Source organism: Periplaneta americana, chromosome 16 (assembly GCF_040183065.1).
Source record: "Periplaneta americana isolate PAMFEO1 chromosome 16, P.americana_PAMFEO1_priV1, whole genome shotgun sequence".
NCBI classification, from domain to species: Eukaryota; Metazoa; Arthropoda; class Insecta; order Blattodea; family Blattidae; genus Periplaneta; species Periplaneta americana.
In genome coordinates, this window is record NC_091132.1 from 24,927,393 (window position 1) to 24,941,649 (window position 14,257).

The 14,257-nt window shown below is 34.6% G+C and overlaps 1 long non-coding RNA gene across 1 annotated transcript; it reads right to left on the reverse strand.

Annotated features, from left to right (window-relative positions):
• Positions 1-4,001: 4,001 nt before the first annotated feature.
• On the reverse strand, positions 4,002-11,367 carry LOC138691831 (uncharacterized). Its single transcript, XR_011329971.1, has 2 exons — positions 11,183-11,367; positions 4,002-4,587 (listed from the first exon to the last, which is right to left on the reverse strand). It is a non-coding gene; the product is annotated as an uncharacterized lncRNA (long non-coding RNA).
• Between the last annotated feature and the right edge of the window lie 2,890 nt (positions 11,368-14,257).

The following is a 14,257-nucleotide window of genomic DNA, read 5'->3' on the forward strand; positions in this document are numbered from 1 at the left end:
ACTTCATCCCGCTTAGCCCCAAATATTTTCCTAAGCACCTTATTCTCAAACACCCTTAACCTATGTCCCTCTCTCAGAGTGAGAGTCCAAGTTTCACAACCATACAGAAGAACCGGTAATATAACTGTTTTATAAATTCTAACTTTCAGATTTTTGGACAGCAGACTGGATGATAAGAGCTTCTCAACCGAATAATAACACGCATTTCCCATATTTATTCTGCGTTTAATTTCCTCCCGAGTATCATTTATATTTGTTACTGTTGCTCCAAGATATTTGAATTTTTCCATCTCTTCGAAGGATAAATCTACAATTTTTATATTTCCATTTCGTACAATATTCTGGTCACGAGATATAATCATATACTTTGTCTTTTCGGGATTTACTTCCAATCCTATCGCTTTACTTACTTCAACTAGAATTTCCGCGTTTTCCCTAATCGTTTGTGGATTTTCTCCTAGCATATTCACGTCATCCGCATAGACAAGAAGCTGATGTAACCCATTCAACTCCAAACCCTGTCTATTATCCTGAACTTTCCTAATGACATATTCTAGAGCGAAGTTAAAAAGTAAAGGTGATAGTGCATCTCCCTGCTTTAGCCCTCAGTGAATTGGAAAAGCATCAGAAACTGGCCTATACGGACTCTGCTGTAAGTTTCACTAAGACACATTTTAATTAATCGAACTAGTTTGTTGGGAATACCAAATTCAATAAGAATATTATATAAAACTTCTCTCTTAACCGAGTCATACGCCTTTTTGAAATCTATGAATAACTGATGTACTGTACTCTTATACTCCCATTTTTCTCCAATATCTGTCGAATACAAAAAAATCTGATCAATAGTCGATCTATTACGCCTAAAACCACACTGATGATCCCCAATAATTTCATGTACATATGGAATTAATCTTCTCAAAGGGATATTCGACAAAATTTTGTACGACGTCAACAAAAGTGATATTCCTCGAAAGTTACTGCAGTTAGTCTTGTCCCCCTTCTTAAAAATAGGTACGATTATGGACTCCTTCCATTGTTCTGGTACAATTTCCTTTTCCCAAATTGCAAGTACAAGTTTATAGATCTCGCTAGATAATGCCCTTCCACCCTCTTGTATTAATTCTGCTGGAATTTGATCAATACCTGGAGACTTGTACTTTTTCTGATTTTCTATCGCAATTTCGACTTCAGAAAGTGTGGGTTCCGGTATGAATGGCTCAGCAGTTTGTATTTGAATTTCGTCCCGATCATTTCTATTTGGCCTATGTATATTTAGTAGTTGCCCAAAATAGTTTTTCCATCTGTTCAGGATTGAATGAGAGTCTGCAAGTAAGTCACCATTCTCATCCTTGATCACGTTTACCCTTGCCTGATATCCGTTTTTAAATTCCTTTATACCCTTATATAAATCTGGAATGTTTTTATTCTTACTATTTGTTTCTACCTCATTCAGTTTTTCCTTCAAGTAATCTCTCTTTTTATTCCTAAGTGTACGACAATTGGATCCTGTAAGAATTTCAATTTTGCCTGTTTCCTTCTATCTACTACAATGGAACAATCTTCATCAAACCATGGTTTCTTTTTCTTAGTTTCATGATAACCTATGCTCTGCTCAGCTGTAATTTTTATATTATCTCGGATATTGTCCCACACGCTTTTAACATCTAATTCTTCCTCAGCTTCGTCAGCAGTTGCTAAAGCAGCAAACCTATTTGAAATTTCAATCTGATAACGTTGCTTAGTTTCCTCGTCCTTTAATTTCAAAATATTGAATCTACTAATTACTGATTAATAACATCGAATTTCTTTATTGCAGTAATCAATATTCATCGACGAGTATTTCAACTTCACAATGTCTGAATAGGTTAAATATTCGTTAATGTACAATTATTTACATTTTGTGATAGAATTTTAGGGATATATTATTTACATTTTTATTTCATTTACGAAATAGTCCTAATAAATGCCACTCGAGGTCTGAGATTTCCCAGATAAATCTCAGACCTCTTGTGACATTACTACAGATAATGCACTGCTCTCTTAAATTGACTTAGCATATTGGGGGTTAATTCAGTAATAATAAAATCCGAGGCACCACAGTCCAGGAAGAACCATGAGCGACCAGCCGGATACTGGCCTCACATCCACATGTCGAAGCAGAGGTGGACGATCACCTAACCAGAATGGAGGTATCGTGTGGTTAGCACTATGATCTCCCCAGCCGTTATAGCTGGCTTTCGTAACAGGATTTCGCTACCTATCGTAGCTCCCTAAGTGCATCACGATCCTGGGTGGACATCGGTCCCATACACTGGCCTTAATTTCATGAGAAAATTTCTTCGCCCATGAGAACTCGAATCAGCGCGCATTCCGTAACGCGAGTCCTACACAGGATACCTTACACCACGACGACACGAGTTAATTCAGTAGCTTTCCCAAAATGCGCTGTGAAACACTTCATATTAAATCATATTTTTTTTCCTCATAAAGGAAACAAATACGAGCAAAATTGTATTAGACTTTTTCGTTTGAAATATCTCAAAGAATAAAACCTTGAAATTAATTGTATTGCATTGTATCTGTTTACATTCTGTGGTATTTCTACATCACTTCACAGCTAGAATATTAAACATATAAAAAGAGCTCTTAATAGTACTACAAAATCGTATTATAATCGGAGCCTAGTTAATGACCTCACTTACGGTTCACTCTTTATATATTTCTTCTTCTTCTTCTTCTTCTTCTTCTTCTTCTTCTTCTTCACTTCATGGTATAGGCAATCAAATGCCTGTTCCGTCTTCAAAGTCCTCCAGCCATCGTTTCCTAGGTATGCCCACCGATCTTCTTCCTTTAGGATGATACTGCATTATTTGTTTAGTAAATCTGGTATCTGGCATTCTATCGACATATTCTTTCCAGTTTTGTTTAAAATCTTTTAATTCCGTCCGGCTGAATTCTTTGAAGATTTCGAGTAAGGAAATTTCCTCATTACGGGTATGTAAATGAGTAAGTCATGTGAAGGAATTGCCTTCTCACGGTTCATGACTTCCGGTAATTTTTACTCAAGCTTGTCTTTCTTTAGTCCTTGGTAATTCAATACCTAGCTACAAGGCAGTAGCGTTGAGGATGTCTTCTCCGCCTCTTCAGTCATTGAGATTCTAGATCTTCTTCTGCCATTAGAGCCGTTTGACATCTTATATTATTTTATGCTCGACCATGCCGAAATGTAGTAATTATACACCTGGTAGCAGACCTTTAATAGACCTCATTAAAGTACACCTACTCATTAAAGGTCAAGTCTTTCAGCCAATGACGACTCAGGTTACAACTGTTCAGCCAATGACAGGTCAGCTTTGTAGCGTTATAAAACCGCAAGTATCGATTATTCTCGGATATGCAATCGAAAGAGAATTAGCGAAAAGTCACGGAGGCTGGAAATCCAATACTGTCGCAGAAGGTTATGTTCTGTTACTATAATAATTAGCGTTAATTGTAAATAATATTCAAATAAATTCAATTTTTCATCTCGTTTTTCAATGTCTAATTTATTTTTAATGTTATCTCTGTAGGTTCTTATGGCCTAGCAAGGTCATTGTGAACATCTGTTCCTCGGAAAAAAATCACTACTTTCGAGTCTGCGCACATCTCACAACATACGGGACATTGGTCAAGGTCAGATACAAAGAATATTAATAATATCAAGTTAGAAATATGGTCGAGCATAAAAAGTCGTATGAAACTCGCCTATAATGGTAATTAAGATGCTCGTATGAAAATTATGAAACTCGCTTGCGCTCGTTTCATAAATATCCGTACTCGCTTCTTAATTATCTTCATTATAGGCTCGTTGCATAATGTACTATTATTACTTCAATTCGAGTAATTCGAGTGCAGACGTTTCACGCAATCAATGAGATTTCCTAAGTCCATTATCGCTTTTTTTTACTATTTTGAAGGTGATGATGTTCCTTTGTTCTAAATTAAGTTACAACATCACATATTTTTACTTAAATATTTTATTGCGTTCAGTTTTAAAGTTTACATGTTACAAATATAGTACAGAATTGCACAATAGAAATATTTGTGTGAAATTAATACTGTGTACTGGAAATAACTTAAATAGAAATTAAATAAATAACATATACCAAGTCAGTTAATTAAACAATTTTTTTTAAATCTCTTCAGTTACCCTTGCCAGGGATTTTAGATGCAAACTGCTCCACTGGGTTGGTGATGTTGGTAGGAAAGAAGGACCCGATGTTAAATGGATCAGCTGGGCTCCTTCTCTTCCTTTCAGCTGGCTTCTCTCCTTCTGCTGGAGCTTCGGTTGCTGCGGCACCACCCGAAGCTTCAGCAGGCTTTCCAGAGCCGCCGCCTCCCAGAAACGGAAGGTTGCTTCCTCCCAGGCACTGCTGTGCCGCAGAAGAGTTTGCAATGTTTAACCCGTTTATTTGGTCAATACCAGGGATCATGTTCATATTGTTTGTTGGATTCAAAAAATCTATTTGCGGCATTGCCATCGCAATGTTGCCAAGTACAGCAATGGTAGCTAACACAATGATTGCATTCATTGTTGAGTCGGATCTGCAAGGAAAAAGAAAATGTGTTATTAAATGACACACTATTTTCTTGGTATACGTAGGGGAGACTGTTGTACCTTTAAGGGGAGTTGGTCATTATCGCATGCAAAATAATGGTAAAAATAGCCTCTCTTCAAGCAGTCATAAATATAATACCATTTATCACAGCTCTTTCATTTTTTTAGTGATATATGTATACACATTAAGCTTTGAAATGAAAAAGAATGGTTACTCTAGAGTAAATCTTTATCCTTAAATTAATTTTTTTAATTAAGCACAATTTTTTTTATAAATCCACTACATGTCTGTGATTAGGTACATTCTATTCACTTATTATAGCACATATTGAGTTGAAAATTTGACCACTTACTGCTAATAGATACTAAAACATACCCTACTAAAATTATTCATGTATCTATAATATTATGGGCATAGGGCTTATAGCAATCATCACCGTCAATAAATTAAAAAGGAATTGAAGATTAGTATAAGCCGTATGCCCATAATATTACAGATATTTTAATAATTTTAGTAGGGTATGTTTTAGTATCTATTAGCAGTAAGTGTCCAAAATTTTAATTCAATGTGTGCTATGATAAGTGAATAGAGTGTACCTAATCACAGGTATGTAGTGAATTTATATAAAAAATATGATTAAATTCAAAAATTAATTTAAGGGTAAGATTTACACTAGATTAACTATTCTTATTTCATTTTAAAGCTTAATGTGTATACATATATCACTAAAAAAATGAAAGAGCTGTGATAAATAGTATTACAATTCTGACCGCTTGAAGATAGGCTATTTTTACCATTACTTTGCATGCGATAACGTCCAATTCCCCTTGGCTCATTCACAATGAAAATTAAACATAACGTAAACATTAACATAAGCACATAAACATATGCCACAAACTTAAGTAGCCAAGGCCCATTCACAATGAAAATTAAACATAACGTAAACATAACACGTGTGTGGAAACAAACATACCGAATCAACAAAACTACAGAATCTATTACATAAAAATAGAGAATTGCACAATGACTGATGATGCAGCTATTCAATTTATGTTTCTAATAACTACAATGGCATCAGTATATGGCTTCCAATACTTGAAATCGAAGAAACGGAGATGTAAAATAATCAACTTTTCGTCATATGATTCCATGTTGCGCGCCTAGCTATCATCACGGCCAATAGATCAAAATATTGCCTGTAGGCAAAGCCCATGAGATGTTAAACAAAAAGTGAAAACACGCTTTCCGCTTGTGTACTGTTTCCAAATCGCATAAACATAAACATGAAAGTTTGGAGTTTGCAAACTTTCATGTTAACATCTTATGATTAAGATTAAGTTTATGCTTATGTAATTCATTGTGAATGCTTTCATTAAATAACATGGACACAAGGTTTTATGCTTACGTTATGTTTATGTTTAATTTTCATTGTGAATGGGCCTTTAGCACAGTGTACCTTTGAACATTTTTTGTTTCTTAATTTTTGCTGCTACCTAGAGGACTCAAAATGAAGTAGATTGTAGAGAAAGCCGCTAAGTAGCTCTGGTCGTAGTTTCAGTTTGATTTATTGCAAAGTGTGAGTTCCGTGGACAAAAGAAGTTTTTTTAGTACCAAAAGTAATCATTTCGTTCATTGGTATATGTTTTCTAACACAAAACCAGATTGCATTTGTTAATATCTTTCAAGTACGGTGTGTTCCCTATCATCTGATGAGTAATAATATATTTTAATTTCCATGATTTATTTGACTCTCTTATTTTTCGGAGCCATATTTGTTTAAACGTGCACCTTTGAACACAAAACATCTTGTACCATGGAACATGTTCCAAATTACACGATACTATCGGTTTTTCTTTTTCTTTTATTTTAAGGTCATATCACGAAGTAAGTCTGAAATTAAAGAGGTCCCCAATTGATTCGGATGCCTTGAAGAAAGTTGTTGAAGGAGTTATTGCTTCTCCAGGAAATAAAATCTAAATCAGAGAAGCCTGCTCTGGTTTGTGATTGCAAATACATTTTAAATATGATTGTCATTTTTACAGCTATATTCCCTGCTATATTCCATGTGTTACAACTTACAAGAGTGTATGTTCCAAGGTACATGATCCTGTTGTACCTTTGAACACATTACATATCCCTTCATTTTATTTTTTCCATCCTTAATAGATCTGTAAAACAGGAAAATACATGCAGGAAGTTCTAAAGGAATCTTAAATAATTATTTCAAGCATTTTTTCATTTAAAAAATTTCATCTCCCAAAGTTAAAAAAAAATAAAGTATGAAAAGTGTTTAAAGGTACAACACACTCCCCTACTATTAACAACGGCTACACAGAGTGAAAATAATATAACTGTGCAGGTCTTAATAGCTTATGTCTTGGATAGTGAACAAGAAAAAATTATGATGCCATCCAAAAGTTCAACGGCTGTTATCCAAAAGTTCCACGGTTGCTGGTATGAAAAAATGGCTTCAACTATGGCTTAAAACTTTACAACAGACTAATTTCTCAGTACTCTGTTTTAGCTAACATAAGTAGGGGAGAGTCGGGTAGTATCGGACATCGGGTAATATCGGACAGTGCGTTTCTTTCATCTACCACCATATGGTAGTACCTGAATGACATGGTTACGTTTCTCTATGCGACATCACAGAAACGTAACCATGTCAATCAGGTACTATCATCGTGTGGTAGATGAAAAAAAAACTCACTGTTCGATATTACCCAATGTCCGATACTATCCGACTCTCCCCTATGATTAAATTTAAACTGAAAATTAAAGAAATTATTAAGGGGAATTAACATAGGGTTAAATAATTAATTGATAAATATTAATCTTAAATTATTATACTGGTTAATATTGGTTATAAACATTTTCAATTGTGATTGTTCTTTATCGTACAGACTCTTGTTTTTGTGATCTGTGCTATTTTATTGCTTATATTAATTTGTTTATTTTGTTTTCTTTCTACTTATCTACAGATCAGTTTACTCCCGACCACGAGCGTTTGCTCATACGGGGGTAAATTCCTTAATTTGTATTTCTGTTTTATGTATATACTAGTTTCTTAATTTATTTCTTTCAATGTAAATAAATTTTAATATTAGTCCGAAATCATTAATTTTCTCACAGAAATAAAATAAAATTTCTCCTAAATGTTAACACTGTTGTACTCGATAAGTACTATCCGTACAATTCCGATTTTCACTCTTATCAGAAATTGGGCTCGGAAGTTAATAACCTAAAAATGACCTCAAATTACCCATAAAATGACCTTAATATATGAAAATACGATATAAAAAACTACCACGATTTTAATAGTAAATTACAAACGAAATAATAGTATACTTCCATCTGTGGACAATACATTGTCACCAAAATCAATCACCATGTTGCAAAAATCTTTGCTAAAATACATTGTCACCAAACTCAGTCACTATGTCGCAAAAATCTTTGTATACTAAAATACATTGTCACCAAACTCAGTCACTAACTGTTGCAAAAATGTCGTCTGCTAAAATACATTGTCACCAAACTCAGTCACTATGTCGCAGAAATCTTTGTATACTAAAATACATTGTCACCAAACTCAGTCACTAACTGTTGCAATAATGTCGTCTGCTAAAATACATTGTCACCAAACTCAGTCACTATGTCGCAGAAATCTTTGTATACTAAAATACATTGTCACCAAACTCAGTTACTAACTGTTGCAAAGATCTTTGTCTGCTAAAATACATTGTCACCAAACTCAGTCACTATGTTGCGAAAATCTTTGTCTGCTAGAATACATTGTCACCAAACTCAGTCACTAACTGTTGCAAAAATCTTTGTCTGCTAAAATACATTGTCACCAAACTCAGTCACTAACTGTTGCAAAAATCTTTGTCTGCTAAAATACATTGTCACCAAACTCAGTTACTAACTGTTGCAAAAATCTTTGTCTGCTAAAATACATTGTCACCAAACTCAGTCACTAACTGTTGGAAAAATCTTTGTCTGCTAAAATACATTGTCACCAAACTCAGTCACTAACTGTTGGAAAAATCTTTGTCTGCTAAAGTACATTGTCACCAAACTCAGTCACTAACTGTCGCAAAATCTTTCTTTTGCTTTGCTTTACATTCGGAATTTTTACATCTGTACTAGTGAGATACAATATACTGACTGCGGGCACTGCGGCTAAAGCATTTATTCTATTGCATTGAATGGGGAAAGCACGTAACATAAGTGGCCAGTTGTCAAGGTTAATGCAACCATAAGGAAAATTCTTGTAAGACGCAATCGAATCGCGTAAGCAATCTGCAGTAGGTTCTGAAATATAGACTACGACTACAGCGTAAAAAAAGTCCGTTCATAAACAGAAAAGGGAAAAAAAATACAACAAAAAGTAGAACATTTCCTAAAAACTGACAATAAAAGACCGAAAAATGCAAAAAAGTGCAAAATAAAAGTAGACTGTATTAGTTCGTGTTGAAGTGAAATGAATTTGTTTTACATCCTGTATTATTCGTAATGTCTTAGAAAAAAAGATGATATTTCATCAACTTATTTGCAGTTTTTAAATGAAGAGCACAGGGGAAAAACGTGGTAAGTCCAAAATTATCGAGTTTCTGTTTTAGATGTCATATAATAGATCAGGTAGTGTAAATTTGTGTAGTTTAATTGTACAGAATAACAACCTCATTAGTCCAAAGAAATTTGAAGAATGATAACGCAAAGACAATACAATATAATAGATCTTTAAACTTTTAAGTTGCTCTCCTGTAAAAACAGTAAAACGTGACTTATAAGTCTTTTCTCCTGTACTCTTCATATGGAAACGCTCCAAATCCTCACCTTTTTTGATTTTCATTTGTTTGTTGCATATTATATAGTCTATGATGTTGATCACTTGTCTCTGATCAGAAAAGTCCCAAATTCACATTTCTTATATTTTCGTTATGTTGCCTATTAGAGTCTTAGATACTACACACTTATTCCTAATTTTAAAAACCCCCAACTCCACCTGAAATACATATTCCTGTGTCCACACAACACAATCGTGATTATAAGCTGTACTGGTAAATTTTTGCACTCAGAGATAAAGTCACAGATTTCTTAATTCGTTACCTGAGCTAATATCGGTGATATTTTGTATCGATCATGCAAAGGGTCAGAGTAAAACAAAATTAAAATTTTCTGAAAATGTTTGTATCTCGGAGTTAGGCTTTTTCTATATCTGATGATTCAATTAATTATAAGTAAATGATTTTGTAATAATAATTATTGTATTAGTAATAAAATAACAAGAATAATAATAACGTGAAAGAGTTGGTGGTACATAAGTAAGGAGAGGACTTTATGTAAATGCTAAAATACTGCTTAAAATGTAGGGCGGAAAGCGAAAAGGGATCTGTCGGAGAAGCAAAATGGATGGTTAGGAGCGAAAATATCGAATTCGGTATTTTGTCGATTATTGTAGCTTAGTTTGTCCTGTTCGAGCTCATATCGATTTAAAAGTTTCTTAAATATGTAAACTTATATCACAGTCTAGTACATACAATGAAAGAGTAATGGAACGGAGAAAAATTCTCTCCGGCGCCGGGACTTGAACCCGGGTTTTCAGCTCTACGTGCTGAAGCTTTGTCCACTAAGCCACACCGGATACAACTCCGACGCCGGTTAGAATCGTCTCAGATTAACCTCCAACTCTTGGGTTCCCTCTAGTGGCCGCCCTCTGCACTACGTCATAGATGTCTATGAACGCAGGACCGAAGTCCACACATGTGTTGAGGTGCACTCGATATGAGTGACTAGTTGGCCGGGATCCGACGTAGAGCTGAAAACCCGGGTTCAAATCCCGGCGCCGGAGAGAATTTTTCTCCGTTCCATTACTCTTTCATCGTATGATGACGCAGAATATCTGCATGGAAATATCATATGTGCTTCGGTACATTAAAATAAAAAAAAAATAAAAACAAATAAAAAAAGAAATAAAATAAAATAATATATAAAAATAATATATATAGTACATACAGTCACGAAGCTCAATACGTAGTAAATATGCATACATTAGATAGTTGCTCACCACTAGGATCGCTAATATCGCCTCATTACAGGTAATGCAAAATAGTACCGGCACAGTCTATTGTTTCTAGCACCCTCAAAACTCAAGCTTCGTGACTGTATATAGTAGCCTGTGGTTATAGCCTATGACAATGTAAAACTTTAAAGCTTGTTTTCTCAAAACTTCTTATTTCCGTAACAAATATTCAAACTGCCATAACTCATTCAATTTATTACTTAGAAACCTAAATTTGGTATAATTTTTTTTAGAATTTAATGCAGAATCTGAAAATAACATAAACTATAAATATTATATTTGCGACAAGAGATCCCTTTTCGCTTTCCGCCTCATAAATGTATCTTCGTTAGTATTGCTTTAAACGACTGTATATTCAAATAATTTGAAGTTTTTTTAACATTCAGCAAGCATATTTCCTTTAAATAACTTATACTACTTAATGACAAATACTCGTTATTTTGTGTGAAATTATTTACTTGCAACTATTAACAAGAAAAACCTCGAGCGTACTTACAAGTTGAGCGAAGCTCTTCCTTGAATATGATTCACTTCGTAAAGAGCTCTGAAGACAGAATGTTTTCCAAAGGGATATTCCGTATATTTATACTGACTTTACGAAGAAAAATAAAGTGTCGACGACCTTTTCTTCACGTATTGTCTCATTTCTTTCCGGGCTTGATAATGCACACGATATAAATTTCTGACAGCAAAGGGAGGAGTTCTGATAACAAGAAAAATTGTTCCAAAACACGAACTTGTGGAACGAGTTGTTAATTTATACTAATACGACAACAAAATGTGGGTTAGCGCGTGTGAGATACAGCATGCCACCAAAGCTTTCTATTTCAAGTACACAGCAATATCTTTGCATGCAGATAGTGTTCACACATAGTAATTCTGATAAAAGCTGGCCAAATCGTTGGAAACGGAAGGACAACATACCTGGCAATCGTGTTCCCCTGCGAGTCATGTAAAGTGAGCAGTTCCCTTACTGATTTGCTCAAGAAGTTCTTTAAATTTCAGTAAAATTAAAAATATATTAGGGTAGAGTAGCATAAATCGCACCGCTTCCTAAATGGCACCACTGCTAGTTTAAAACAAGTCACTGTAGTAGTGTAGCATCTAGTGGTGTTGTTACAATCTACCATATGAACTTCCACCATGTCACTTGATTTCTGCCACTTCTTTGTTTCTGCAGCGTGGTGATAGTGTAGGCCTATCTAACATAATTGCTCAGGTGGATGTATATTTATCTAACAAATGTAACTAAGGGCAGAATTCATAGTCGTCACTTATAAATGAGTGAACCCTTAAGTGGTTACTTATACTCATTTCTAATTCATAGTTGTCCCTCATTCACATAATGAGTGATTACTTAAGTGAGCTGATCTGTACCCTTAAGTGACCACTCATTTTCAAAATGGATACCGAGAATGATTTTGGGGATTTTGTGGAGTTTGTTGAACGAAATGAGGAAGGTATACGTGTCCCAAAAAGGTATATTAGAGACATGGAGAATTCTCTGGAAATGTATAGTGAACTGGAATTTAAGAAGCAATATCGTTTTCAGATCAATTCGAAGTTGTTGCTCTAGCCAAATTCATCGTTACTTATTTATTTATTTACTTACTTACCGGCATTTATTTATTTATTTACTTACTTACTTACCGGTACTTATTTATTTAATTATTTATTTATATCTATAACAGGGCAAAGCCCCAATTACAATAGACAGTACAGATATTTGTTAAAAAGACATAGAATTGCATATAATGTGAAAAAAGAGATAAAACAGATACAAATGTAATTATAAATTTAAAATAAAAAAAACCAAATAGATACTACCTAAATAAAAGACATAGATCTAGATATAAATGAAAAATACCAAATAAAATAAATTAAAAAGAGTTAAGTATAGATATCATAGCCAAAAATGTAAAATACAGGTATAATTGTCAAATTACAGAGTAAATATAACACTATGTTAATAAATTCAATATACAGTATTATGTAGTAGGCCTAATAGGCTTAATTTATTTATTTAAGAAATTCACTACTACAGAACACGTGTTCCAATTAGTAGGATATCTGATTATAACTATAACTAACATGCAACTAGAATTTAACATATCATGAAACTATTGCTGTATATAACTTATTCAGTACAATAATATTGATAACTCATTCTTATAGCAACTCCACATGTAGAGCTGCTTTCGATTAGTTCAATGAGAGTCAGCTTTTGTTATGACGTCATGTCCGGCAGCTGTAAGTGAGCACTCATTACGTGAAAATAAGTGTTGTCTATGAATTCGGAATTGACTTAAGGGTTCCCAAGCAAACACTTAATACTTAAGGGTTCACACATTTTATAAGTAACGACTATGAATTCCACCCTAAATAACGGATTTGTGTGCAAAGCAATCCACAATCTTAAGATGTTACTGGTTTAAGGAATATTAAAGAACATTTAACTTTGTACGATTTTAGAACATGTGGTGATTATATGCTAGAATGAAGGAAATAATGACTTATGACGTAGTTTCTCAATTCGCACCACTTTGTAGGTGCCCAATTCGCAACGGTGCGATATGAGCAACTGTAGCAATTCTAACCGTATAAAAAAGTCCCCAAAAATTTTAGCAGAACGAGGAATGCATCAGATGGGTGCAATATCAAGAGGTGAGAAGGGCGTTAATACAACACGTGTGTGTGGTACAAGCGCACCAGGCATTTTGTGCCTCCTATGATAATTTTTAAACGTCAAAGAGTTCTTCCTACATTATCAGCTAGCGCTCCTCCAGGATCGTTAGTTGTTTGCTCTGAGTCAGGTTACATCAATAGTGAACTATTTGTCGAATAGTCATACACTTTATTTGCCCCTAAAACCCGCCATAGAAAAAAAAATGCTGCTTCTTTGTATATCCACCTATTCGATCCATTCCAAAAATTCAGAAGCTATTAGATTATCTCGGGAAAATGGTGTGGTCTTGCTTCAGCTTCCTCGTCATAATACTCATAGGCACAGCCTTTAGATGTTTCTATCTTCAAACCATTTCAGACAGCGTATAGCATGAAGCAATTCTTCGGTGGCTTCGAGATAATCGTGGAGAAAAGATGACGTACAGTTTGAACTACCTGGTAAAGCACATGGCAAACGTGTAACAAAAAAAGCGCATTCAGGCAGTTTAAATATTAGGTAATTTTTGCTCTATTATTTCATCCTGCCTAAGGTTTTTCCGTGGTTTTCCTAAGGCGCTAAGACATGTCGGGATGAGCCCTAAAAGAAATGGGCCACGGACCTGCACTCATATCCCCATGAATCTCCCTAATTAACTCTAAATTAATTAACAATTACATCTCTTCCCCCTCTTCGCAATTGAGCCATCATATAGCCAAATGGCTGGTCTCGAAATTGAGACAAATCAACAAGGCTCATGACAACAATCACCTCCTACATAATAGCCAAATTGGCTAGTCTCTTATATGAGACAACTCATCCTGCCTGAGGTATTCCGTGGTTTTCCTAAGGCGCTAAGACATGTCGGGATGAGCCCTAAAAGAAATGGGCCACGGACCTGCACTCATA